Source organism: Amphiprion ocellaris, chromosome 20 (assembly GCF_022539595.1).
Source record: "Amphiprion ocellaris isolate individual 3 ecotype Okinawa chromosome 20, ASM2253959v1, whole genome shotgun sequence".
Taxonomy (NCBI): domain Eukaryota; kingdom Metazoa; phylum Chordata; class Actinopteri; family Pomacentridae; genus Amphiprion; species Amphiprion ocellaris.
The window spans coordinates 9,124,179-9,150,944 of NC_072785.1; the positions used below are offsets into that span (position 1 = coordinate 9,124,179).

Genomic DNA, 26,766 nt, shown 5'->3' on the forward strand with positions numbered 1-26,766 from the left:
AAATACTGAGTAAAAAGCGTTTGGAAAAGGCAAACTACAACAAAGTATAATTGAATTTGCATAGTTATTAATTCAGCATATACAGACTAATATTTTAGAATAGGGGGGCTGTCATTTCAGACAGAAATGATTCAAATAAAAATACCCAGTGCGTGTCAAAATTGTGACATATTAAATCAGATTCATGAGATGGTTGCCTTTTCTCATAATAAATCAAAATCTTCATTTAAAGCCTAATGTAACAGCATGAGTAGTTTCATTTTTTATCATTCAAACATCATCTAGTACCAGAATATATAATTTTATACTGTTTTATTGATGCCTTAACATGCAAGCAGCACTTCCATTGCCTATATTTCTGTATTTTTACATTTGAGTTTTTAAAATAATTGACATCAGTTTGTAGAACTGTTTTCATTTGACGTGAGAAAGAGTCTTTTGTTGTTGTAAAATCTTGTGAAATGCCCAATTGAAAAACAATGACTCAAGGTTGAAAAACAATAAAAAGGGGAAACCTACATATCAAGGTTGAACACTTTTTATAGGCATCGTAAATGTTGCAACAACTTTAAATACTGCTTTGAAGTCTTTGTTATAGCCAGGACCAAGAAACACAAGCATGCCACTCCAGTTAAAGCCTCTTTATACTGGCCCTTTAGCAGGTTTTAGGATAGATTATTAATATTTTACAGATTACTTCTAAGGCATGACTTTGAAATCAGAAGATATGAAGTTGGCTGAGTCAATTATGTGTTTCAGGCTTCTTACAGCTTACTTTCAACTGATTTTATTTATTTTTTTATTGTTGTTTAAGCCGTCTTTCAAAAAAAAATAGTTGGTTGTTGGCCTATTGTTTTCATACACCATGTTGTATTTAATCTGTATTTTAAAGTTAAATTAAGCTGCGATTTCAGGACTTGTCTTGTTTTATTGTGCTGCACTGTGAAGCACTTTGTAACTTGTAAAAATATCCTATAAATAAAGATAATTTTTTATTAAATTATATACATGGCTCACAGGTCCGTGTATGGATCTGGTAATTTGATTTTCCGTTCTGAAACGGGTATTGAAAAACAAAAAACGAATGGTTATTTGATTTTCGTTTTAAAATACAAAAATTAAAATTGAAATACAAGGCGTTTTTCCTTTTCATGATCAAAAAGGGATATACGATTTTTAAAAATGCTTTGATTTTTCGTTTTATATTTAGAATAACAAGAAAGTAAAATCAGTAAGAGACAGAATCGACAAAAGGTCAGTTTTTTCATTTTCTGAGACCGGAAGTGGTCATCAGCAAGTGTGGAGCCAAACAGAGTGGTGCAAAGACTGTACATAAATTTTTTTCGTGAGTTTTCATGGTCAAAACGAGAGATCAGGTGGCCGATCTTAAAATAAATCAATATTGATTTTTTTTATAGAGCGTTAAAGTTTTGCGAAGCCAGGGGGCGGGACTACTTGATTGACAGTCCGGTCTGGAATGATTGACAGGTCCTATGGAGGAGGCAGCAGAGACTCTGCTCTCCTCGTTTGGATTAATTCTGATATAATAACTGTTGGTTTATTTATCGGTGCAGCAGCACAACATTTTCCACAGACAGTTTTCCTGCCCGTTGGCTTGTTTTAACCAGTTTTCTACCTTCGGCTGATTCTACCAGCAGACACTGAAAGGACTCTGATAGTTCGGTAAGTAAATGTTTATTTTCGTATCGGTGCCGCTTTTAATGCACTTTATATGCAGCTTTAGTGTCAGATGTAATGTGTGCCATGCACTCCAGATGTTGGTGGAGTTTGTTTCAGTGTGTGTTGACCAGAGAAGAAAGTTAGCATAGTAAATATTAGCTTTAATGTTAGCCATGCTAACCGAGCTAGCTGCTCAGTCGTAGCCTGATTAAAGCTAACGTAGCATTAAGCTAACGATGTTTGTGTTGAGTTTCATGTAAACAGCTGAAGTGTGTTGTGTTCCTGTAATGTGGTTCATTAAGTTCATAAAACTGTGGCTGGTTGACATTAATGTAACGTTCAGGAAACTTAAATGTGATTAAAACAGTAACGTTAATGTTCTAGTTGTCAGTAATCAGCTTTAATTTGACACTAAAACAGACTGATAGTTTTAAATGACATCAGTTTCATTAATTTGTTGAAAATTGTCTCATTTGTTGTTGTGATGTTGCTGCTGATTCATTAAAAGCAGATGATCCGTGTTGAAGATACGTTTAGTTCTAGTATCAGAAGTACAAGAAGCAAAATGGAAGTTTAGTTCTGCTACATCAAAGATTTCAGGATTAAAATGACTAAATGAGTCTTTGTGCCTCAAACTTTATTTTACAATAAAGAAATAATGAAATAATCACAGATAATAAAAATATAAATAGCAGAGAAATCCTGAGAGAATAATTTCCTGAAAAGTCTGTGAAGGAAAAGCAGCTTTTTATCCTGAAAGATCAGAATCAGCTCCAACATCTGCATCTGACAGCATCAAGTCAACCAGAAAGAAAAGAAAAAAGAAAATGACTTCTTTCTGATCACATCTGTTCTGCTGCTCACAGTCTGCTGCTGCTCACATTCTTCACATTTATAGTCCACTTTTAAAAGTTCAGCAGACAGGTGCTCTGTTTTGGAGTGTGACAATGTCGACGGTGATGTGGAGAGTGAAGTTTCTGTTTCACCCACAGCGTGCTTTAGGGCAGCCAGGTCGGACTTGATGTTTGAAATACTGACCGACAGCTCAGATTTAACTGTCTGTAGTTCCGTTTGATGGATGTTAAACTTTCATTCCAAGCCGCCGGGATCTGGGTCTTTAAAATAACCGCCGTCTCGTTACAGAGTGAAAGTAGCAGTTCCTCCTTAAGGTCAGAGATTGCAGCATCTGAGGGCCTCTTCAAAAGAAGACGTAGTTGATGAAGGCGTTCTGGAGCAGGACCAGAAAGACCACGACCAAGCAGCCTTGAGATCTTAGGCAGCGTCTCCCTCAGGTGGGTGTCAACGGTGTTCACGGTCAGGTCTGTGGTAATCCCGTCAAAAAACAAAACAGAAAAAAATCTAGATTATAAATCAACATGTAACCAAAGCACTCTGTGTATAACGCCATAGTATAGGATGTAGTTCAGAAAATGTCAAAGTATAGTATACTTTTCAAGAATAACATAGTATGGCCTGAAGTTCATAGTATAGCATGTTGGCAAAAAAAACCCAACTGATTATTATGTGGTTCAAAAAGTGCAAAATGATAGGATGTTGCCTAAAATTGTCATGTGTGATATGTGGTTCAAAAAATGTCATAGTGCAGTATATTGTCAAAATAGTATGTTTTTCAAGAAAACATCAGAGTATATGTCATCTAAAAAATGCCATAGAATAATATTTCATTGCACAAGTAAAAGTATAGTAATTTTTAAAACTGTTCAAATTCTTATATATTGCTAAAAAACAAAAAAAACTAAAACAAAAGAAAAGTCATAGTAATATGTCAATTTAAAAAGCCTATAGTATAGAGTGTCGCCCAACAAACGTCTAAACGTCATAGGATAGCATGTCGCTCTAAAAACATCATAGTATGGCCTTTGGTCCAAAAAAGGTCATAGTATAGCATGTCACCCAAAAAAAACGTCATCGTATAGCATGTTGTCCAAAAAACATCATGGTATAGCCTGTCGCTCTAAAAAACATAGTATATCTTTTGGTCCAAAAAATGTCATAGCATAGTATGTCGTCCAAAAAATATCATGCTATAGCATGTCGCTCTAAAAACGTTATAGTATAGCATTCGCTCAAAAAATGTCATTGTATAGCATGTCGCTCTAAAAATGTCATTGTATAGCCTTTGGTCCAAAAAACGTCACAGCATAGCATGTCGTCCAAAAAACATCATAGTATAGCATGTTGTCCAAAACACGTCAGAGTATTGCCTTTGGTCTAAAAACGTCATAGTATTGCCTTTGGTCTAAAAACGTCATAGTATAGCCTTTGGTCTAAAAACATCATAGTATAGCCTTTGGTCCAAAAAAACTTCATAGTATAGCATGTGGCTCAAAAAACGTCATAGTGTAGCATGTCGCTCTAAAAACGTCATAGTATACCATGTCGCTCTAAAAAGGTCAGAGTATAGCATGTCGCTCTAAAAATGTCATAGTATAGCCTTTGGTCCAAAAAAACTTCATAGTATAGCATGTGGCTCAAAAAACGTCATAGTATACCATGTCGCTCTAAAAACGTCAGAGTATAGCATGTCGCTCTAACAACGTCATAGTATAGCATATCGCTCTAAGAATGTCATAGTATAGCATGTCACTCTAAAAACGTCATCGTATAGCATGTTGCTCTGAAAACGTCATTGTATAGCCTTTGGTCCAAAAAATGTCATAGTGTAGCATGTCGCTCTAAAAACGTCATAGTATAGCCTTTGGTCCAAAAAACATCATAGTGTAGCATGTCGCTCTAAAAACTTCATAGTATAGCATATCGCTCTAAAAAAAATTCATAGTATGGCATGTCGCTCTAAAAACGTCATAGCATAGCATGTCGCTCTGAAAACGTCATACTATAACATGTCGATCTAAATACGTCATAGTATAGCATGTCGCTCTAAAAACGTCATAGTATAGTATGTCACTCTAAAATCACCAAAGTATAGCATGTCGCTCTAAAAACGTCATAGTATAGCATGTCGCTCTAAAAACGTCATAGTATAGCATGTCGCTCTAAAATCGTCATAGTATAGCATGTCACTCGAAAACGTCGTAGTATACCCTTTGGTCCAAAAAACGTAATCGTATAGCATGTCGCTCAAAAAACGTCATAATATAGCATGTCGCTCTAAAAACTTCATAGTATAGCATATCGCTCTAAAAACTTCATAGTATAGCATGTCGCTCTAAAAACGTCATAGCATAGCATGTCGCTCTGAAAACGTCATACTATAACATGTCGATCTAAAAACATCATAGTATAGCATGTCGCTCTAAAAACGTCATAGTATAGCATGTCGTCCAAAAAACGTCATAGTATAGCATGTCGCTCTAAACACGTCATAATATAGCATGTCGCTCTAAAAATATCATAGTATAGCCTTTGCTCCAAAAAACCTCATAGTATTGCATGTCGCTCTAAAAACGTCATAGTATAGCCTTTGGTCCAACAACCATCATACTTTAGCATGTCGCTCTAAAAACGTAATAGTATAGCATGTCGCTCTAAAAATGTCATAGTATAGCCTTTGCTCCAAAAAACCTCATAGTATAGCTTGTCGCCAAAAAAAGGTCATAGTATAGCCTTTGGTCCAAAAAAACGTCATAGTATAGCATGTCGCTCGAAAAACGTCATAGTATAGCATGTCGCCCAAAAAACTTCATAGTGTAGCATATGGCTCAAAAAACGTCATAGTGTAGCATGTCGCTCTAAAAATGTCATAGTATAGCATGTTGTCCAAAAAACGTCAACGTATAGCATGTCGCTCAAAAAACGTCATTGTATAGTATGTCGTCCAAAAAACGTCATAGTATAGCATGTCGCTCTAAACACGTCATAGTATAGCATGTCGCTCTAAAAATATCATAGTATAGCCTTTGCTCCAAAAAACCTCATAGTATTGCATGTCGCTCTAAAAACGTCATAGTATAGCCTTTGGTCCAACAACCATCATACTTTAGCATGTCGCTCTAAAAACGTCATAGTATAGCATGTCGCTCTAAAAATGTCATAGTATAGCATGTTGTGCAAAAAACGTCAACGTATAGCATGTCGCTCAAAAAACGTCAGTGTATAGTATGTCGTCCAAAAAACGGCATAGTATAGCATGTCGCTCTAAACACGTCATAGAATAGCATGTCGCTCTAAAAATGTCATAGTATAGTATGTCGCCCTTAAAAACGTCATAGTATAGTATGTGGCTCAAAAAACGCAACACCAAAACAGTCCAAACGCCGGTTTCTAGAGGGTTAGATGAGTATTTATTTGAAAGAGGAAGTTTACAACAACACAACATGTGAGGGGGTTAAAAGCAAATGGGTGTTAGTAAAATAAAAATAAATAAACAGAACTAAAACTTAACTTCATGTTGACATTGATGGGCATTCCAACCAGGAACAATGTAAAAGATAATCAATACAAAAAAAAACTCTTCCTGTTCACCTCTTCAAGCCTAAAAACATACCCTAAACTAAAATTACCAATGGGTTTCCTGTTTTCCTTTCTGAACAAGTCAAAGGTCCCTCTCTATCTCCCTACACATCCACCAACCACTGGAACACATCTCCAAAGTTCTGCTGGGCCAGCTCAGCTTCCCCTCAGAAGAAGTGCCGCCACCTGCCAGATGAAGGAGCCTTTTGAGAGGCAGCTGGCATCGTGTTTGGACTGTACTTTGGTCTGTTCCAATCCAGCTTCAGCTCCAGAGACGGCAGGCGGAACGAGTCAACGGAGGCCGGGTGGACGAAGGCATGCAGCTGAGTACAATCCAGAAAACAACAGAGGAGGAGTGCAGTGGCCTAGTGGCAAAACAAACAGAGTAGCATGGTATGTCTCTTAGAAAACATCATAGTATAGCCTTTGGTATGAAAAAATGCCATCATATACATCGTATATTGTACAAATAATAAGTCAAAGGAAAGAGACATACATTGTAGAATAGTAATTGTGGGCTGACTGATTTACTGATTATCCGTATTTTATTTTTTACTGATTTATTGTAATAAATACATTTAAAAATGGCGCTACTTTGGCTCTGAACCTTTATCTACCTGTGGTCACTCTGTCTTCTGGAGTGATTTGATTTGGTTATATGTCACGAATAAAACTCCTTTAACTTAACATCTGTAAACAAAACAAAAACGTATCAACCAAGTTTCCTGTTAGAGTTTGTGTTCTTCTAAGTTTTACCCAAGATTTTAAATACTTTCATTTCATCAGCCTTAAAAAGCCACAAAACACCCCTCTATACTTGACCACACTTAGTACAGTCCGGTTCCCCCTTCTACAAATCTGCTTGGAATCGTCCACTTCCTGTTTGTCAAAGTGGCCTTCTACCTGGACAGGTTTTGTTGGAGCTCATGCAACAAACATTTGGGGTAACTGCACTTTAATATGGATGGATGACACTGAATTAGAGTCTGTTTTAAGGAGACTGAGTTAAGATGTGTAGCTGTCATTAAATAGGAAATTATTTCTCAGAATTCACAGAGAAAAGTCTGAAATGTTTGCTAGGTTAGCGTCCCACATGTTCTTTGGCTCAGCTAAAGCTAACTCTCTCCAACTTCTGGATCTCTTGAGATGCTTGTTGTTAAAATATCTTGCTGTAGGTGCTGAAGCTCAGAAAGTCTGAGATGTTTGTTCAAAATAAGCTCATTCTCAAGTCTTATCTGAACTGTCCTCTTTTGTTTGAACTTTTCCTAAACTTAGGAGTTAATGACAGAGCAGCACATCCAGACTCAGTCTCATTTATGTAGAGATTAAACTTCAGTGTCATTCATTGATGTTAAAGTGCAGTTTTTCAAATGTTTCTTGCACATGCTCCCGACCAAAGCAGTCCAGATGGAAGACGATGTGAAGAGAAAGCTCCAGAGGATGAATATCACACATTTACGATGTAAATAAATGTCCTTTAATTTGACATTGTCATGCAAATGATGTTCAAATCTTTGAGTGTTTTGTTGATGTTGGTTTGTAAATGTTTTTTGACACTCGGCACCAAAGATTAAAACCTTCTACGGCTCACAAGCTGCAATAATTCACACTTTATCAACTATCTTTCTGACAAAACTAAGATAAAAAGTGAAAAACTGCTCGATTCCTGCATCATGAATGTAAATCTTTTTGGTTTTTATGACAGTAAACTGAATATATTTGGGTTTGACATTTTATAAACCAAAAAAAGAAATGAATTACTGGAGAAAACAATCAACAGATTAATGGTCAAAGAAAATGTGTTTTCCAACATATATGGCTGAATTACTCCAACATTACAAGATACATACAATTTGAATTCAATTTTATTTATATAACGCCAATTACAGGTCAAATTGTCTCAAAACACTTTATTTTTATATTTTTTGTCATATTTAAAATATGACAAAGTAAGAAATTTAAACCTCTTGACTAATCCAATTTATTATTTGGTTTTTAAGAGACTAATCGACAACTAAAATAACTTTCTCCACTATAACTAATAAACATGAGGTCAAATAGAAGGAACAGTTTTAAATACTGCAGTCCCACGATGACAAGAATAAAGTTTGTCAACAAAAAATAAATCTGCTGGTGGACTCCATTAAAGTCCTAATAAATGATAATAAAGTGTGATACTAAAGGTTTGTGGTGCTAAAAATGTCAAAGTAAAGATATCAAGTTGAACATCTGGAAGGAGGTTGATAAAAGTTGACCTGCTTTCATTTCTCTGGAGCCGACTCCATGGATTTTATGGATGGTGGTTAAATACCTGCTCTTCTAGTCGTCATCCTTCTAGTCGCTGTAAAAAGTCACTCCATCCTGGCCGACTTCAACATCTCTTCATGACAACTTGTTCTGCCTCCGACCTCGTGGAAACTCCAGAAACTCGGGAAAACCCATGGAGACTCGAAGAACTTGTGGAGACTCGAAGAACTCGTGGAGACTCGAAGAACTCGTCGGGCGGGGGAAGGTGTGGTGGGTGGTGGGGGGAGGTGGGGGAGTAGAGGGGGGAGGCCGCCACCCACCTCCCCGCCTACTCTCCGCCCTGACTCCACCCAGACTCCGCCTTGGTGCCACCCATGTGGTCACTTGATTAACTACGATGCCAAAGGGACGACGAAATTATTTCTTTTCAACTGATCTGTAGCTCAGTGAGTTAAGGATTTACCTGTGGAGCTGCAGGTCGCTGGTTCAAGACCAGACCCTTCTTAAATTTTATCAAAATCCTGACAAAGACGAACAAAGAAAAGGACCGGTGGCAGGTCTTGAACCTGCGACCTTCCACTTGGTAGTCTAGCTTCTTATCCCCCTGAGCTACTCGCTCAGATACTAATTCTTCTTTTTTTTGCGCATTTATCATCTATTTTTTGTCGTTTTCAAGGTTTTTTTTATCTCGTGTTTCGTCTCGACCGTTTTTCTCAGGAGGTTGGACTTCAGCCTTTGTGCTGGAGGGTGGAACCCTCAGTTCCAAGACTTTCCAAAGCCTCCACACCTCCCGAGTCCTCAGGACCTGAGCTTTCACACAGTCTGAGGGCTGAAATTTTCTCAGTCCCACAGTAGTTCTCTGTTAGATTAAACTTTCAGACAGTCCAAGGACTGATATCTTCTAAGTTCCTGAGTAGTTCTCTGTTAGTTTGAACCTTCAGTCTGAGGACTGAAATTTTAAAAGTTTCTCAGTACTTCTCTGTTAGTTTGAACCTTTCCACAGTCCGAGGACTGAAATCCTAAAAGTTTCTCAGTACTTCTTTGTTAGTTTGAACTTTATGGTTAACAGAAGCCTTAAAACTTGTGACCATGAGTCTTGATTTCACATTTAGACCATCCATCTGAGTACTTCTCAGACCTTCACCTGTGGGGTTTTTAGAAATCCTGAACAAACTTTGATTCTCTTCACTGAATAGTAAAGTTTGTGGAGATCAGAAGGTAACATTAGTTTGATCCATGCCTTCAACTACTAGTAGACTTTATCTGGAAAGCAGTTTTCTGAAATGAGTTCTTGGTAAATCTGTCCACAATCAAAACAAGAACATAGAAAGAGGAAATGTTTGAAGAAACAACTTGATGTTTTCGTTTCAGACTAGAAAACACTTGAAGACCTTTATCTGTTTTTGCTCTTTTTGATCATTTTATTGTCTCTTCTGTTTAATTTGATCTTCTAAAGTCTAACTGGTGTCTTTTCAAATGTTTTGTCTTTAGCTTGATTCTTCTTAAATGTTTAGTTTTGCTCTTTTCTCACCTTTTATTCTTTTCTAATGTCTGATTTGATTTCAAAATGTTTTGTCTTTTTAATGTTTGTTTTTTCAAATGTTTTATCGGCTTGTTTGAAAATTTTCCTTTTCTTTCCCAGTGTTTAATTTTTCGATTAAATCTTTAAGGTTTTTCTTTTTAAATGTTTTAAAACCTTTTAATGTTTAATTTTCTTTTTAAATGCTTCGTTGTATTTTCTGTTTAATTCCTATTTAAAGTTCTATTGTCTTTAAGATTTAATTTTCGAATTAAACATTTCATTTTTTAATTCAATGTTTTCTTTTTAAAGGTTTAATAATCTAATATAATGTTTTGTATTTTTTAAAAATGTTTAATGTTCTTTAATTTTATTTTTTAAATGTTTAATTATCTAAAATATTTCATCTTTAATGTTTAATATTTTTGTTTACAAAATTTTGTTTAATTTCATAATTACATGTTTTGTACCTTCTGTTTAATTATTTAATTAAATATTTTATCTGTTTAATACAATTTAATTGTATTTAATGTTTAATTTTCTTTTTAAAAGTTTTGTTGTATTAAATGTTTTTTTCCTTTGATTTAATTGCTTTTTTAACGTAGATTATTTCTTTAATCTCTGTTTCTGTAAAGATTTCAACCTCAACCTTAGAAATGAAACAAACCGTTAAATCACAATAAAAATACTTCTGTTGTCACAAACATCAGTTCGTCAATTATTCAGTTCATCAATTCAACTTTATTTGTTTAGCACCTTTCACACAGATGACAAAACTAAACAAGAAAAGACAAAAAACTACGCTAAAACTATGATTGAAACTGAAAAAAAACAAAAAAAGATTTAACATCGTAATAAAACATGTCCAGGGGATGGAGGGAGTTTATTGAAGTCTTCTTGGGCTCACATGGAAAATCATTTAAATTATAAACTTGATATTCAGTCTAAGGAGACTGCAGAGCAACAGAAAAACCAGCAACATCTCCTGTTTTCTCCTTTAATGAGTCGACTCTTCTTGTGCTTTCAGACCAAAGAACTACAGACTCTTCACAACCTGCTCAAACTCTTGGTACAGGACCTCACCACACGGGTCAAGAAGGTTTCTGTCTCATTTCAACTCTGAAGCTCACCTTCTCCTGCTCAAACTGCTGACAAATGTTTCTGCTGCTCTGAAGTCTGGTCTCCAGAACTTCCTAAAAACTCTCAAAGTCTCTTCTGCTGCAGGTTGCTTTGTAGAACTGTTCCAGAAAACCTCACTAAACCACATGGAGGGGCCTCAAGATAGTCGTCCAAATGAAACCGTACAAAAACCAAACTAGCACAACCCAAACGCTAAAGTCTCCTGCAGCCTACCAGAGAACCTCTTTAAACAGAGAATCAGGACAGGAACTCTTACCTTCTGGGCAACCAACGCTGGTTAACAAACAAGAATACAGAATGTGTCTGACCAAAAACCTCTAAAGACTCACTACAGCCAAGATAAAGACACAACTCGGCTGCATCAAATCCACTAATCACTGCACACATTAGCACCATGTGCTAACTGTGGCTAAAGAACCGCATTTACCAAAACAACTATCCAGTACAAAGCCCTAAAACACACCAAGAAACACATTAAAGACGATTTTACTGCTGGAAGCTGCAAGCCAACACCTAAACAATAAACTAAAACAGTGGAGTCAAACCCGGTTCAGTGGTGAACAGAAGCAGAGGAAATGTTTGCCTGCAACCAAATAAAGCAGGAAGACACTGAGCTGCTCAGGTGTTCCTGATAACACCAAGCAGCCACCTGGACAGCCAATAGGAACACAGCTTACTGGAAGTCCAGAGGGCTGGGTTAGTGTAGGAAATTTAATTTAAAGTTGAGGCAGAAAGTTAACAAAGAAAGTTGAAAACCACCTTCTGATACCTGAAATCTCTGAGTTTTCACACAAAGAACGCCTGAACATGTCAAACTGGTTTCATAGTAGAACCATCATTGTAAAAACGTCATAGTATGGTGTGTTGCTCAAAAAACATTACGACCCGGCTGTCTTGGGTCGCCAAGGAGCAACACAAAAACAGGACAAACGCTGGTTTCCAGGGGTTTAGGCAGCTATTTATTTGAAAGAGGAAGTTTACAACAACACAACATGTGAGCAGAAAAATCACAGTCTGTCTTTAGTTCAGCTGAAAATGTTTGTTTTTGTCTTTTTTATTGACTAAACTTTTCAGGAAGTAGATGAAGAATAATTAAAGCTCTCATGTAGAAGTCCAACTTACTTTGGATCCTTGTGGAGAGTTTAATCTTAGAGTTTGTACAGCTGTTGAGTTTTTAGAGTCACATGGATTGTTTTGACATTTAATAACCGAGTCCTGAAATAAAATTACAGTTGTGGATTTCTGTCATTTAGTCTGGACTAAACAAATAACAGCAGCATAAATGTCAAACGTCATTATGAGAAGTCTGGATTGAGGTTTCTCACTTGATAATGATCAAAACATGAAATTTAGGTTGATTTAAAGGAATATTCCACCTTAAATCTTTGAATGTTGACCTAAAAGGAAGTATTCCACCTACAAGGTGCGCACACATCCACCTTAAAGGAACATTCCACCAAAAATCCTTGGACATGCACCTAAAATGTTGGTTTAACCGAGTATTCTATCCAAAATCCTCAAAGAGACCTGAGGGGCTCGTTAAAAGGAATATTCCAACTAAAACCTCAAATATAGACCCGAAAGGGTGGTTTAGAAAATATCCTTCAATGTAGACCAAAACAGTTAGTATGGAGGAATATTCCACCTGAAATGTAGACCTGAGAAGTTGGTTTGGAAGAATATACCATCCTAAACATCCTTAAATGTAGACTGAAAGACGGTTTGGAAGAAAATTCCACCTAAAATCCTCCAATGTAGACCTAAAAGGTGAGTTTAATGGTATATTCCACCTAAAATTCACTACTGTAGACCTTGGAGGTTGGTCTGATGGTATATTCCACCCAACATCCTTGAACATAAACTTAAAAAGTTCGTTCAAAGGAATATTCCAGCTAAAATTCTTCAATGTAGACCAAAAAATCTTGGTGTAAAGGAGTATTCTATCTTAAATGTAGAACTAAAGGATGGTTTGAAGTAATATTCTACTGTAAAATCTTCCAATGTAGACCTAAAAGGTTGATCTGATGGTATATTCTACCAAACATCCTGTAACATTTACCTAAAAGGTTGGTTTAATGGTATATTCCCAGAAGAACCCTTGAACATTGGGCTTAATGGTATATTCCACCCAAAATACTTGTACATATACCAAGAAGTCAGTGTAAAGGAAATGTAGACCTAAAAGGATTGTTTAAAGGAACATTTAAACTATTAATTTCATTATTTAATAATCTGTTATCAGTCAGAACCCTGGCAAACTTATTTTCATCAGTTTTTTTAGTGGAAGTCACAAATAAAGGAGCTCTTGGTTTTTCCCGGCGTTAGTGAGTCCAAAGCTGCTGTTTCAACACAGATACGTTCACATCCATCCACAAACCTCTCAGCACTCAAACACCCACAGACAGGAGGCCGGCTGGGCCGAGGCTCGGCGGCGTCCTCAGACCCACAAGTCGGGGAGTCCCTGAACTTGTTGGTCTGGTTTGAAGGCCTCCGTGTGGTCCAGTAGAAGTCCACGTAGTCGGTGTTGGCTTTGAACTGCAGCGACTGGCCTCCATCGGGTGGACCGGCTTGTCCTCGTAGGGCTCCTCCTGTAGCCTTGAGGGGACCACAGGAACATTCAGTAGCTGTTGGAGTTCTTCCTGTCAGGCTCGTGGTAGAACAGCTCTGAAGAACCTTTTACTTGTCTTATCTGGAACAATCTAATAGCCTAAACTGTTAACAGCGGTGTAAAGAAGCAAACACAGGCATAGATTAGGACTCAAACTAGATTTATTTTAGAAAACAAATCAGCTTAGAGGCATTTGGTCACACGTGGCTGAATAGGAGGCCGTCCAATCAGATTTGAGGTCTTCACTCTGTAGTAGTGATGGTGAGATGAAGCCTCATGAGGTATTGAACCACTTGAGCCAATTGGTTCGATAAACAGTTCATTTCTTGAAGCTTCATGAGCACACGAAGCCACCTACTGGCCAGGTGTATAATCACAGGCAGCTGTATCTGAAACACATAATGTCTGATGCACTGAATTTTTATTGGTTATGGCTGTTAGGAATGACTATGAAATACAAGAAAACATATGACCAAATAATTTCTGTAGATAAATTCTCACGTGTAGAATAAAATATATTTTCATGTATTCTGTGTGTGTAAATTTTCCCCAAAATGGTAGTATCATATAATGTGGCAGGTTGTGTGATGTTTTTCTGTCGCTTTAAGAAAATGCCATGGCCTTAAGCAGGCAGAGGACAGTGAAAGTGTGGAACTGGGAAGATCGTACTGAATATGCTGTGTAACGTGGACAACGATGCACGGGAAAGGGGACATTTTATTCCTTTCATTCAGAAATAACGGTTTCTCAACAGTTTTTGGTTTTAAACGATTCCTTTTTTGACACAATAAACACCTCACCTTTGAATAAAAGAACAGTGAAGAATACAGTTCTTGATAACCAAAGCTAATGCGTCTGTAATGTTAGATTCAGCTTACCTGATTAGGAATCATCAAATCAAAATGTTCCCACACAGGGGAAATCCTCCTCTTCCTAGATGGCTAGTATTCAAGCTATTCAAACTCTCAACTGACTGCAACCCTCTATCAAAAACCCACATTTTGAACGGAGCCTGAGGGGTTTATGTTGCTGTCAAACCTCACGGCAAAATCTGAACCACTTTCCAAAGCAGTCACGTGGTTAAGCCAGGCAGCAAGGCTTCGGACGTCATCATTTTGGCTCCTCCCCTAAATGAAGCAAGCCTCGATACGCACTTCGTGGAAACGCCCCCTCCATTACTCGGCACACGCTTCCAAGCCTCGGCACGTCTCCTAACATCACTACTCTGTAGGTTGGTTGTTTGGTGAGACTCTTGGACCTCCATCAGCTGACGTGGATGTTTGATGGTCTTCTTCTCTAGTGCCAGATGATTCATCCATGAATTCAGCAGCTACAGACTGAAATGAAGCTCATGCTGCCCTTATTGAATTCCTGTTCCAGATTAGATGTTCAGAGCTCACCTTGAATGCATGCCGTCTGCTGTCTGGATAGTTTTTCTCATTGTAGTCTTCAATAAAGTCTTTTTCCTCATGTCAGGATGTGGTGAGACTCTTTCTCAGTCTATGCAGACGTCCCTCATTGTGCATCTCCAGAGAAGAAACGAAAAAACTGGTCACTGCTTCAGCATCACAAACGCTCTCCAGCATTGAGAGTGTTTTAGGAATTAATTCATCATGTTGTGAACTTTGAAGGAGCAGAAACTTTACAGCTGCCAAAGATATGAGCTCCAGTTCTGGAACCAGGACTCTGCAGAAGTTCCTTCAATCAGATACGTGTGTGTTTCTATTTCAGGCCTCAGGTTTGAACGTACAGCAAAGGATTAGAAAGGAGTGATTTTAATGTTTAAATCAGTCCAGTAAATGTTTGGAGTAAAAATGATTAAAATTTTGATTTAGATAGATTTGTGTCATAAATAATATTTTAGAGTCTCACTTAAATATATCCAAATGAGTTCAGTGTATTTACATTTTATAGAATATTTGATTTCTTAATCTCATTACTGTAGGGTCTGACCCTAAATATTATAATAATGATGTCAATTTAAATAATATTTTAGTGCAGAGTCAAACTTTAATCAGCTAAACTTACATAATAAATATCACTGTACAATCTTAACCTGAACATTCATATTGCAAGCATGGCAACAGCAAATTTTGATTTCAGCTGAAAATGTTCGGTATACAATCTTCAGGGGGGGTCAGCCCCCCTGAGGCCGAGAGGTTTTCAGTAAAATAGAGGTGATTTAGAATGAAAAACATGCAGAGAATTACAGAAGACTAGATTGTAATGAATAAGTTAATTTAATGAAAAGTTAACTTACTTTTTCTTCAATGTTGTCTCACTACATTTAGTCCTACAATTTTTACAGTTCTATAGGTCTTTTAACACTATTTACACTGGAGTTCTACACTGGTCACAAAGTCACTTCTAAATTCAGAAATGAAAATGAAGGACCCCCACCACGGCTCCTCAGGGCCACAGTTCAGTAAAGTTGGAAAGATATTCACAGATTGGGACTTCCAGCATCAATAGCTCATTAGATATATGTTGTGAAAACATAAACGATGCCTCTTTTCCATCATTATAAGGTACACAATGTGCTACTTGATAAATCTGGGCTTGCAGCATATTGCGTACCTACAGAGAACAAGATTGAAGTTATTGAATATTTGTGTCTCTCTTTGCTGTTGCAGTGGTTTTGCAGACAGTTCCTGTGCATTCGTCACACAGCCGGCTGCATATAGACATCAATGTTATTCCTGTAGCTTGAAAGGCAGCTACTTTTGATAAAACTGGGCTTGTAGCACATTGTCTGCCTTGCAACAATGGGAAAGAGGCACCGTTTATGTTCTGACAACCTATATCTAATGAGTTATTGATGCTGGAAGCCCGAATCTGTGAATATCTTTCCAACTTTACTGAACTTGGGGCCACTACCACCTAAGGAGTGATATATTTAATTTTGAAAAAAGCATTTAGCCATACTTAAAGCTTTAAGTGCTTTATTAACACAGAACTAAAAAAATTGTATTGTTTTATTATCACAGGTTCTGTCTGAAAAGAGGTGGCATCATTTTAAACAGTGAAATCAAACTAACAAAATGTAATGACCAACCAGTGAGCAATACTGGATTCTGCAAAAACATAAACAACTGAATGCAGAGAACTGGACAAAGAAATTCTCTACAGACATTTTTTCCCATCTAAATCTTATCTTAACACAGTTAATGTATTAGCTTATTTATGTGTGTATGCATGTATTTACTGATTTATTTAGTGCTGTTAACATATCAGAGTTCTGAGTTTTTCTTTAGATAGGCAAAGGCCATTTATTGATTACATATTGGCTATTATATAAATGTTTATATATATAATTATATAAATGTTTATTAAAAACTAAAAAGCATTAAACATACTAAACAACTTAAGCATTAGCTTAAAAATACTAAAATACTAACACTAAAATACTGTAGAGTCTAGGACCACATCAGCATGATTATAAGCATCCTCTGGTAAATTAACAACCAGATACTGATGTCTCTCACCATATGGACTTCAGGAGATGATTAGATGATGATAAACTGTGACCTGCTGGTTGGGTTCTCTCTGTTCTCATGTTTCTTACATGTTGGTCTCCTGATGCTGCCTTACTTCGGCCAGTCCATGAACAACAGAAAACACAGTTTGCCTCGTACTGCCAGGGGTTTCTCTCTTCCCACTCACGTCTGTACATTTGCAAACGTTTTTGCTTCTATGGACGTGGTGGAGTTTCGGGTGTAAACATTTCTAAACATGCGGGTGCAGCGTGATCTGCTGGACCTCGCATCGGGTCCTCGCTACGTGGGTCCTATGAAGTTTAAATTGGCTGCCCTTAATATTTCCTGTGTTTTATTTTGTTCCTTATGCAGTTTTGATGTGTGTGTGACAGACGTATACGGGGCGTTTATGAAAATACGGAACAATTTGCATCCCGTATTGATTCAATACAGGAAGTGACAATTAATTGTCAAATAAAGGACGATTCCGTATTTTAAGGGACGGGTGGCAACCCTACTTCTAATGTCGCCTCATGATTCCACCAAAAACGATCCCAATAGCTCAAAATTCCAACACGAACATGCCGCCATGAATTGTAACAAAAGAATGCATCGAGCAATTTGATTGGTCCAATCGTTGGCAGCTAACCAATTTCGACCAATCGCAAGGCCTTTTACAATGCAGCAGGAGCTAGACTGGTTCTCTTCGTCTGTTACGCTGTGGGAGAAACGCCGAGCGCTTCTCAAAAACCGGGAGCAAGAGTAACAAAAACATAGCCCCCCCCCCCCCCCCCCAAAAAAAATTTTCTCAACGGATTTGGACGATTCACAGAAATGATCAATTTGACAATTAAAACGGCGGATTTCCGCGGAACGGCGGAAAATTGCCATGCCTGATATTGTTGAGGTAAATTTACATAAATCATGATATTCTAGAGTCTTAACTGGAATATTTCTAACATTAATCTTTTTGTATAGCGCTGATAAACAATAACCCGACTTTCAGATAATATTTATTGTCTGTGATTGTGAGACTAAATTCCTCCACATTCTAGAACATTCCCTGGAGCAGCTGTAGGAATAAATAAAAACAAAATCTGTTCATTTCCACATTATACACATTAATTTATTCTTAATATCTCAGACTGAATGGTAGCTGGGAGTAAAAACAAACTCATCTGCTGGACTGAATTTCCCACAATGGAAACATGGACAGAATTTAACACTCATATATCCTTGGCAACGCTAACGTTTCTGCTTCTTACCAAAGTTCATAACAGAAGTAAAGATTTTAATGTAAAATTTCAGGGATGACTGCTGACCATAAGTATTGTGATCAATACTTCATGATCAATATCAGGACAGATGTTACAACTCCAGCTGTTGCATTAGACTGCAGTTATTCACAGAGAAATTAAAACATCACATTCCTCATAAAAACTAGATGGGACTTTTATTAAATAAAGTGTTGGTGAATAAACAGTGTAAAAAGTGCAAAGCAGCTCCATTAAATCAGGAGATGTGAGACTTCCACAGCATGGATCACCATCTACTGTGTTGATTCATAGCTGAATGTCAGAATGAACTGAGCTAGAAAAGCTGCTTTGAGCTGCAACATTACGGTCTGACAATCCAACACCATCACAGTTTTCATCTGGTTGTTTTGCTTCAACATGCTGTGAAGTTCAGTTTTTACCTGAATCAATACAGAGATTCTATTTTCAACCAAGACTGGAATAAAAATTAGAATGTTATGAAGTTATTAATGCAACTAAATCCTTTCAGATGGAAGGATTTACTTCTAAGTTCTAATTCAAGTTTCAGTTGGAGCACATTGCATTCACAAAGAAAAACAGCGATACCTTCATAGCAACATGTAATAAACCTAAAGCTTCCCTGTTGGCTCATTGGTGGAGTTTGTTACTGAGCATCTGAACCTTAAATCCAGTGAGACGACCATCTTCAGTCGAGGCCAGTCAGAGAACTTCAAGACTTTCCATCAGCTGGACCAGATGTGGCATCATCTCCCTCTGAACATCTGGATGACAGGAGAAAAGACAGAAATCAAACACAGATCACAGAAATACAATTTATTCACTTTCATCATTTTATAAAAGTAGCATGAACTTTATTAAAACTTGACAACATCAGTAATGAACGTAAATGTTTTTATCTCATGTTGAAGCTAAATTTAAAGTCAATTTTAATGACAGTTTATCCTGAGAGGAGTGAGAATGGAGCTTTTCTTTCCTTTTAGAATGTTCCCTCAAAATATTCTGTTTATTATTGGCTTTATAAGCATTTTTCTTTACTTATTTATTTTTAGATACCTCAGACTGATACACTTTGCTGGTTTGCAGATAATTTCATGTACAATGACAATAAAGATGTTGTATTATAACATATTGCTAAAACAAGAACTGCAAACCTTCTCAACCATCTCTCAGTCTGCAAAATTCCAACTGTGACCAAGAATTATCTGATGTAGTTATTATTATAATCTTTACTGAACCAGCACTGGAATTAATAAAAATCTGTATATGGATATGATTTTCTCTGATGGGACCACTATAGAAGCCGTAGTAATTATTAACTGTCCTTTCAAGGGAAAGATTGGGTCTTCATTCAGGTGGATAAAAAACTGCTCTCCTCTAAAAAAAACAAACCGCATACAATAAAGTAAATCTCTTCTGCACTGCACACATACTACACTTTTGTATAACTCTGGATGTCAGAGTAAAGGCAGACAGATCCACTGATCAGCTACAACATTCTGACCACTGACAGCTGAAGAGAACAACATCCATCATCTTGTTCTAATGTAACATTCTGCTGGGAAACCTTGACATTCATGTGGATGTTTGACATGTACCACCATCTAAACACTGCAGGACAAACAACCCCCTAGTCTCCATGGCAACAGCAGTCCTTGATGCCAGCTGCCACCCTCAGCAGGACAAACTAATACTACTCAGGAGTGGTCCGAGGAACACGACAGAGCTAAGCTGTTCACCTGGGTTCCACACTCCCCACATCCAGATCTGATTGAGCATCTGTGGGATGGTCCAGGACCAGCCTGGTCTAGGTAGGACCCACCCTGCAACCCACAGGATCCACAGAATCCACAGGACATCCCCAGAGGTTCTGATGAACCACTGGGTCAGAGGAGTTTTAGCAGCATAAAGGGACCAACACAGTATTAGTCAGGTGGTCAGAATGTTACACTGTTATATTGTCATGCTGATTATATGATCAGTAAATGTTACCATCAATAATAACGTGGACGTGGACGTCCATTGATCAGGGAAAAAAACCAAACTATCAGTTCATTCAGAAACTGTGGGGTTAAACCTAAAAACACAGACCTCAACAGCAGTTTGTTTCAAAGCAGAACACCAGCTGGTTTTCACTAAAGAAGCTTTCAGAGCAACAATTAAATGACAGTTTTGTTCTCATTAAGTTCACAGAGTCTGAGTCAGCCAAAAAAATGTAAACACACATCAGGAAAAGAAAAACTTTTATAAATATTTCATTTGTATAAGTACTTCTATACATATAGATTCCTCTTTCTAAGTTTGATCAAATCACGATAACTCTGTGTCCTGTTGTACGATGTTTTCCCAACAGATGGCGCTACCCTCATGAATGGAGCATCAACAAGTGACGTCTACAACAGAAATGTCTGGAAGCCAGTGGCCACCACTTTGAGCACCTCTTGTAATTGTAGAGGCCAAAGATAACTTTTATTAATCTCGTGATGTCTGAATAAATTTGGTATTGAAATATTTATGCAAGTTTTTCTTTTCCTGATGTGTGTAAACATTATTTTGGCTGACTCTGTATAATGGGTTTCTGACAGGTCACCAGGCAACATCTTTTTATAATAATGACAGACATACCTGCATTCTACAGGAGTGATTTTCCTCATGTGCAGGTAAAGAAGTGTGAGGAGCTTAGAGATGACAGGAGCAGGAGTCATCCTCACTAATTCAGCTTCCACCTAGAAACAGAAAGACCACAAAGAAACACACTGATATACTCTCAAACGTTCAACCTCACAGCCTCAAAATATCTGTTTAGTAAGTATTGTGTTTCTAAATTCTGCTGAAAGCATTGACAGACATTCTCTTACAAGGTTGTGTAAAAAGCAGCCTGTCCTCTGAGCTACTGAGAAATCTTCCTGAACAAAGTTTCTACGTATAAATCGGCTCAACAAAAACTAAAGCTTCAGTCAGAGATAACAGGTAACGCAAATTATAAACAACTTTCTTTGTTAACTCAGACTTTCTGCTTCAACCTCACATAAAATGGGGAGTTTAACTCTTCAGGTGACTGAAAATGAACGGCTTGTGCAGTTCTAGACCCAAAAGTAGGATGTTTCAACTCATGTTTTACTACAAATACATGCAGTAATAAATTAATACAATGGCTGGTTATTAGTTTATTCACTATTAATGTCATTTTATATACTGGATTGAACTTGAGCAGTGGAAGAGAGAAGGAATTTAATGAAATTATGGAGATTCAGAGAGGTAATGTTGCGCAATGTTAAGTTAAGCTCGGTTTAATTCAAACCAGCTGAATGTTAAACTTCAGTGCAGCTAAACGGGTTTCAGTTAACCTTAAAGTAAAATAACTTTTTTAAAAGCTAAAATACACAGCAGAGAAATACAGGTTGAGAATGTCATTCTAATAATGAGGACAGCTGCGGCAGCAACTAACACAGGTGTTCAGCGGTAAGTTAGCCACCTGCGTTAATTAGCCCGCTAGCTAACTTAGCCGCTTAGCTAGCTAACGCGCCCGGACCAACTGCTCAAACACGATAAAACACAACTCTTCACAAGTCGCTGACTTAACGTACAACAAGACAACGCTACTGGTTAGAAGTATTTATCTTCTTACCGTGTTTTACTCCAAAAACAAGATCAACAGCAGTCAGTGATGCTACCAGACGTGCTGACTAGTGATGGTCCTCTGATACCCGAGGTTTCGACACATGCGCTGTAGCTCATGAAGCAAAGTATCGAGCCACTGTGCCGAGGCGTGGTTTGGTCACGTGACTCGTGGCCTTTCGAATCACTTCAGTGACGTTTGAAGCACTCAACTGCTTCGAATCACCTGATTGGTTCGGTTTGTTATGTGAATCACTCAGCGGGATCGAGTGTTCCGGGATAGGAGATCCCTATTTAGTGTTGTTCATTTGAATTGTTTTTCGCAGAATAGATTGTTTTTTTTTGCTGTTGTTTTTGCTTTGAGAGTTAGTAGTATGTCAGTTTTCGTATTTTGTAGAGAATAGATAGATAGATAGATAGATAGATAGATAGATAGATAGAAAGATTATTTATATATATATATATATATATATATATATATATATATATATATATATATATATATATATATATATATATATATTCCCAACTCACCACCCCCATGCCACAACACCTGGCACAGAACCTTGTCAGGTACTTAACTGACAGACTACAAACCAAAGAAAAGAACAGTTCACTGACTGTTGCTACACTTGTGGCTCTGCAGTTCAAAACTTTTGGATTCACCAATCAGAGTGGCAGCCAGTGTGAAAGAACGTTTAATAACAGAATGCACAACAATTAACATAAAGAATACCAAGCAGCAGTCATCTACGTCACAAGCACCACCACAGCCTCGTCCTCCACCACCAGCAGCACCTTCCACAGGTATTCTTTTTCTCTTCTGAATAGGGAATGACTGACATTTCTGGTGATGATGATGATGATCTTCAATATTTTTCAGTTCAACTGTGGAGCCTATTAGACGAAGACGCAAGTAGAGCCTGGCAAATGCAAAGCGCCACAGCGAATGCAATTGTAGAAAGAACGGCAGACCCACTGGCTTACTGGACAACCCACAAAACTGTTTACCCAAACTTGTACAATGGAGCCAAACATTTCCTGTGTACCTCAGCCTCATCTGTGCCGTGTGAACAGGTTTTTTTTTTCTAAGGCTGGGGAGATAGTGAGTAAAAGAAGGAACTGCTTGAGTCCCAAACAATGTTCCCTCTAATTTTTCATGAGTCTGAGCAAACACACAAACTCCCTGAGCGTCCCTTGGACCACTGTGAGCAACATCAGACGTGTGCACTGTGGTCACACCAGCATCACATCCATTCAAGTTACATGGTTCATTAAAAGAATCAAATTACAGCATTTACATTTCTGTTAAAACACTTTGTCAACAGGAGCCAGTTGAAGGCTGCAGTGATTTTAGTGACACTACAATGTATAAGAGTGAAGTTATTGAATATTTGTCTCTCTTTACTGTTGCAGTGGTTTTGCAAATTGCAGACGGACCCTGTTCACTCCGTAGACACCAATGTTATTCCTGTAGCTTGAAAGACAGCTACTTTTGATAAAACTGGGCTTGTAGCACATTGTCTGCCTTGCAACAATGGGAAAGAGGCACCATTTATGTTTTGACAACCTATATCTAATGAGTTATTGATGCTGGAAGTCCGAATCTGTGAATATCTTTCCAACTTTACTGAGCTTGGGGCCACTACCACCTAAGGAGTGATATATTTAATTTAGAAAAAAAGCATTTAGCCATACTTAAAGCTTTAAGTGCTTTATTAACACGGAACTAAAAATTTTGTATTGTTTTATTATCACAGGTTCTGTCTGAAAAGAGGTGGCATCATTTTAAACAGTGAAATCAAACTAACAAAATGTAATGACCAACCAGTGAGCAATACTGGATTCTGCAAAAACATAAACAACTTTTTTAAAAAAAATCTAAATCTTATCTTAACACAGTTAATGTATTAACTTATTTTTGTGTGTATGCATGTATTTATTGATTTATTTAGTACTGTTAACATATCAGAGTTCTGAGTGAGTTTTTCTTAAGATAGGCAAAGGCCATTTATTTATCACATATAGGCTCTTAAATGTTTATTAAAAAGTGAAAAGCATTTTTAAAAAAAACAACTCAGGCATTTATTGAGTCACTAAAATACTGTAGAGTACAGACCACATCAGCATGATTATAAGCATCCTCTGGTAAATGAACAACCAGATACAGATGTCTCTCACCATATGGACTTCAGGAGATGACTGGGGGATGATAAACTGTGACCTACTGGTTGGGTTCTCTCTGTTCTCATGTTTCTTACATGTTTGTCCCCTGACAGCCGGGTCCTAATGTTTTTTGAGCAACACACCATACTATGACGTTTTTACAATGATGGTTCTACTATGGAACCAGTTTGACATGTTCAGGTGTTCTTTGTATGAAAACTCAGAGATTTCAGGTATCAGAAGGTGGTTTTCAACTTTCTTTGTTAACTTTCTGCTTCAACTTTAAATTAAATTTCCTTCACTAACCCAGCCCTCTGGACTTCCAGGAAGCTGTGTTCCTATTGGCTGTCCAGGTGGCTGCTTGGTGTTATCAGGAACACCTGAGCAGCTCAGTGTCTTCCTGCTTTATTTAGCTGCAGACAAACATTTCCTCTGCTTCTCTTCACCACTGAACCGGGTTTGGCTCCATTGCTTTAGTTTGTTCTTTAGGCGTTGGCTTGTAGCTTCCAGCAGTAAAATCGTCTTTAATGTGTTTCTTGGTGTGTTTTAGGGCTTTGTACTGGATAGTTGTCTTGGTAAAGGTGGTTCTTTAGCCACAGTTAGCACATGGTGCTAATGTGTGCAGTGATTAGTGGATTTGGTACAGCTGAGTTGTGTCTTTATCTTGGCTGTAGTGAGTCTTTGGAGGTTTTTGGTCAGACATATTCTGTGTTCTTGTTTGAGAACTGATGTTGATTGTCCAGAAGGTAAGAGTTCCTGTCCTGATTCACTGTTCTCAGAGGTTCTCTGGTAGGCTGCAGGAGACTTTAGCGTTTGGGTTGTGCTACTTTGGTTTTTGTACGGTTTCATTTGGATGACTATCTTGAGGCCCCTCCATGTGGTTTAGTGAGGTTTTCTGGAACAGTTCTACAAAGCAACCTGCAGCAGAAGAGACTTTGAGAGTTTTTAGGAAGTTCTGGAGACCAGACTTTAGAGCAGCAGAAACATTTGTCAGCAGTTTGAGCAGGAGAAGGTGAGCTTCAGAGTAGAAATGAGACAGAAACCTTCTTGACCCGTGTGGTGAGGTCCTGTACCAAGAGTTTGAGCAGGTTGTGAAGAGTCTGTAGTTCTTTGGTCTGAAAGCACAAGAAGAGTTGACTCATTAAAGGAGAAAACAGGAGATATTGTTGGTTCTTCTGTCACTCTGCAGTTTCCAGTTTCCTTAGACTGAATATCAAGTTTATATTTTAAATGATTTTCCATGTGAGTCCAAGAAGACTTCAATAAACTCCCTCCATCCCCTGGACACAACATATTTTATTACCATGTTAAATTTTTATTTTTTTTTTTTTAATGTTTTTGAGTTTTAATCATAGTTTTTTCTCTTTGCTTGTTTAGTTTTGTCATCTGTGTAAAAGGTGCTAAACAAATAAAGTTGAATTGATAAACTGAATAATTGACTAACTCATGATTGTGACAACAGAAGTATTTTAATTGTGATTTAAGGGTTTATTTCATTTTTAAGGTTGGGGTTAAAATCTTGACAGAAAAAGAAAATTAAAGAAATAAACTACATAACAAAAAGCAATTAAATCAAACAAAAAAAATTAATACAATAAAACTTTTAAAAAGCTTTATTATTAAAAAGATTTAAGAAATTTAAGATGTAATTTTCTAATTAAACATTTAATTTTTTAATTAAATGTTTTGTCTTTTTAAAGGTTTAATAATCTAATTAAATGTTTTGCATTTTGTTTAAATGTTTAATATTCTTCTTGTTTAATTGTATTTTTTAAATGTTTAATGAGGGAAAATACTTTATCTGTAATTTCTAATATTTGTATTTTAAAAATTTTGTTTAATTTCATAATGACATGTATTGTATGTTGTTGAATTATCTCATTCAATATTTTGTCTGTTTAACAGAGTTAAACATTAAATACAATTAAATTATATTAAACAGACAAAATATTGAATGAGATAATTCAACAACATACAATACATGTCATTATGAAATTAAACAAAATTTTTAAAATACAAATATTAGAAATTACAGATAAAGGATTTTCCATCATTAAACATTTAAAAAATACAATTAAACAAGAAGAATGTTAAACATTTTTAAAAATGCAAAACATTTAATCAGATTATTAAACCCTTAAAAAGACAAAACATGGGTGCCCATATAGCTCAACGGGTTAAGCGGGTGACCCATGTACAGGGGCTGGTCCCTGACGCAGCGTCCCGGGTTCGAGTCCCGCTAGTGGCCCTTTGCTGCAAGTCTTCCCCCGACTCTTCTCCCCTGTTTTCTGTCTGTCTCTCACTACACCTATCCAATAAAAAGACAAAACATTTAATTAAAAAATTAAATGTTTAATTAGAAAATTATATCTTAAAGACAATAAAAGTTCAAATAGGAATTACACAGAAAATACAATGAAGGATTTAAAAAGAAAATTAAACATTAAAAGGTGGTAAAACATTTAAAAAGAAAAACCTTAAAGATTTAATCGAAACATTAACAGACTGTGTTCAAACTAACAGAGAACTACTCAAGAACTTTTAAAATTTCAGCCCTCAGACTGTGTGAAAGCTCAGGTCCTGAGGACTCGGGAGGTCTGGAGG

The 26,766-nt window shown here is 37.1% G+C and overlaps 2 long non-coding RNA genes across 2 annotated transcripts; one reads left to right on the forward strand and one right to left on the reverse strand.

Annotated features, from left to right (window-relative positions):
* The first annotated feature begins 1,398 nt into the window (after positions 1-1,398).
* LOC129347796 (uncharacterized) lies at positions 1,399-6,611 on the forward strand. The gene is made up of 3 exons (XR_008600056.1): positions 1,399-1,683; positions 2,824-2,972; positions 6,203-6,611. It is a non-coding gene; the product is annotated as an uncharacterized LOC129347796 (long non-coding RNA).
* An 11,321-nt stretch (positions 6,612-17,932) lies between these two features.
* LOC129347794 (uncharacterized) lies at positions 17,933-22,087 on the reverse strand. The gene is made up of 3 exons (XR_008600054.1): positions 22,007-22,087; positions 21,004-21,104; positions 17,933-19,142 (listed from the first exon to the last, which is right to left on the reverse strand). It is a non-coding gene; the product is annotated as an uncharacterized LOC129347794 (long non-coding RNA).
* Between the last annotated feature and the right edge of the window lie 4,679 nt (positions 22,088-26,766).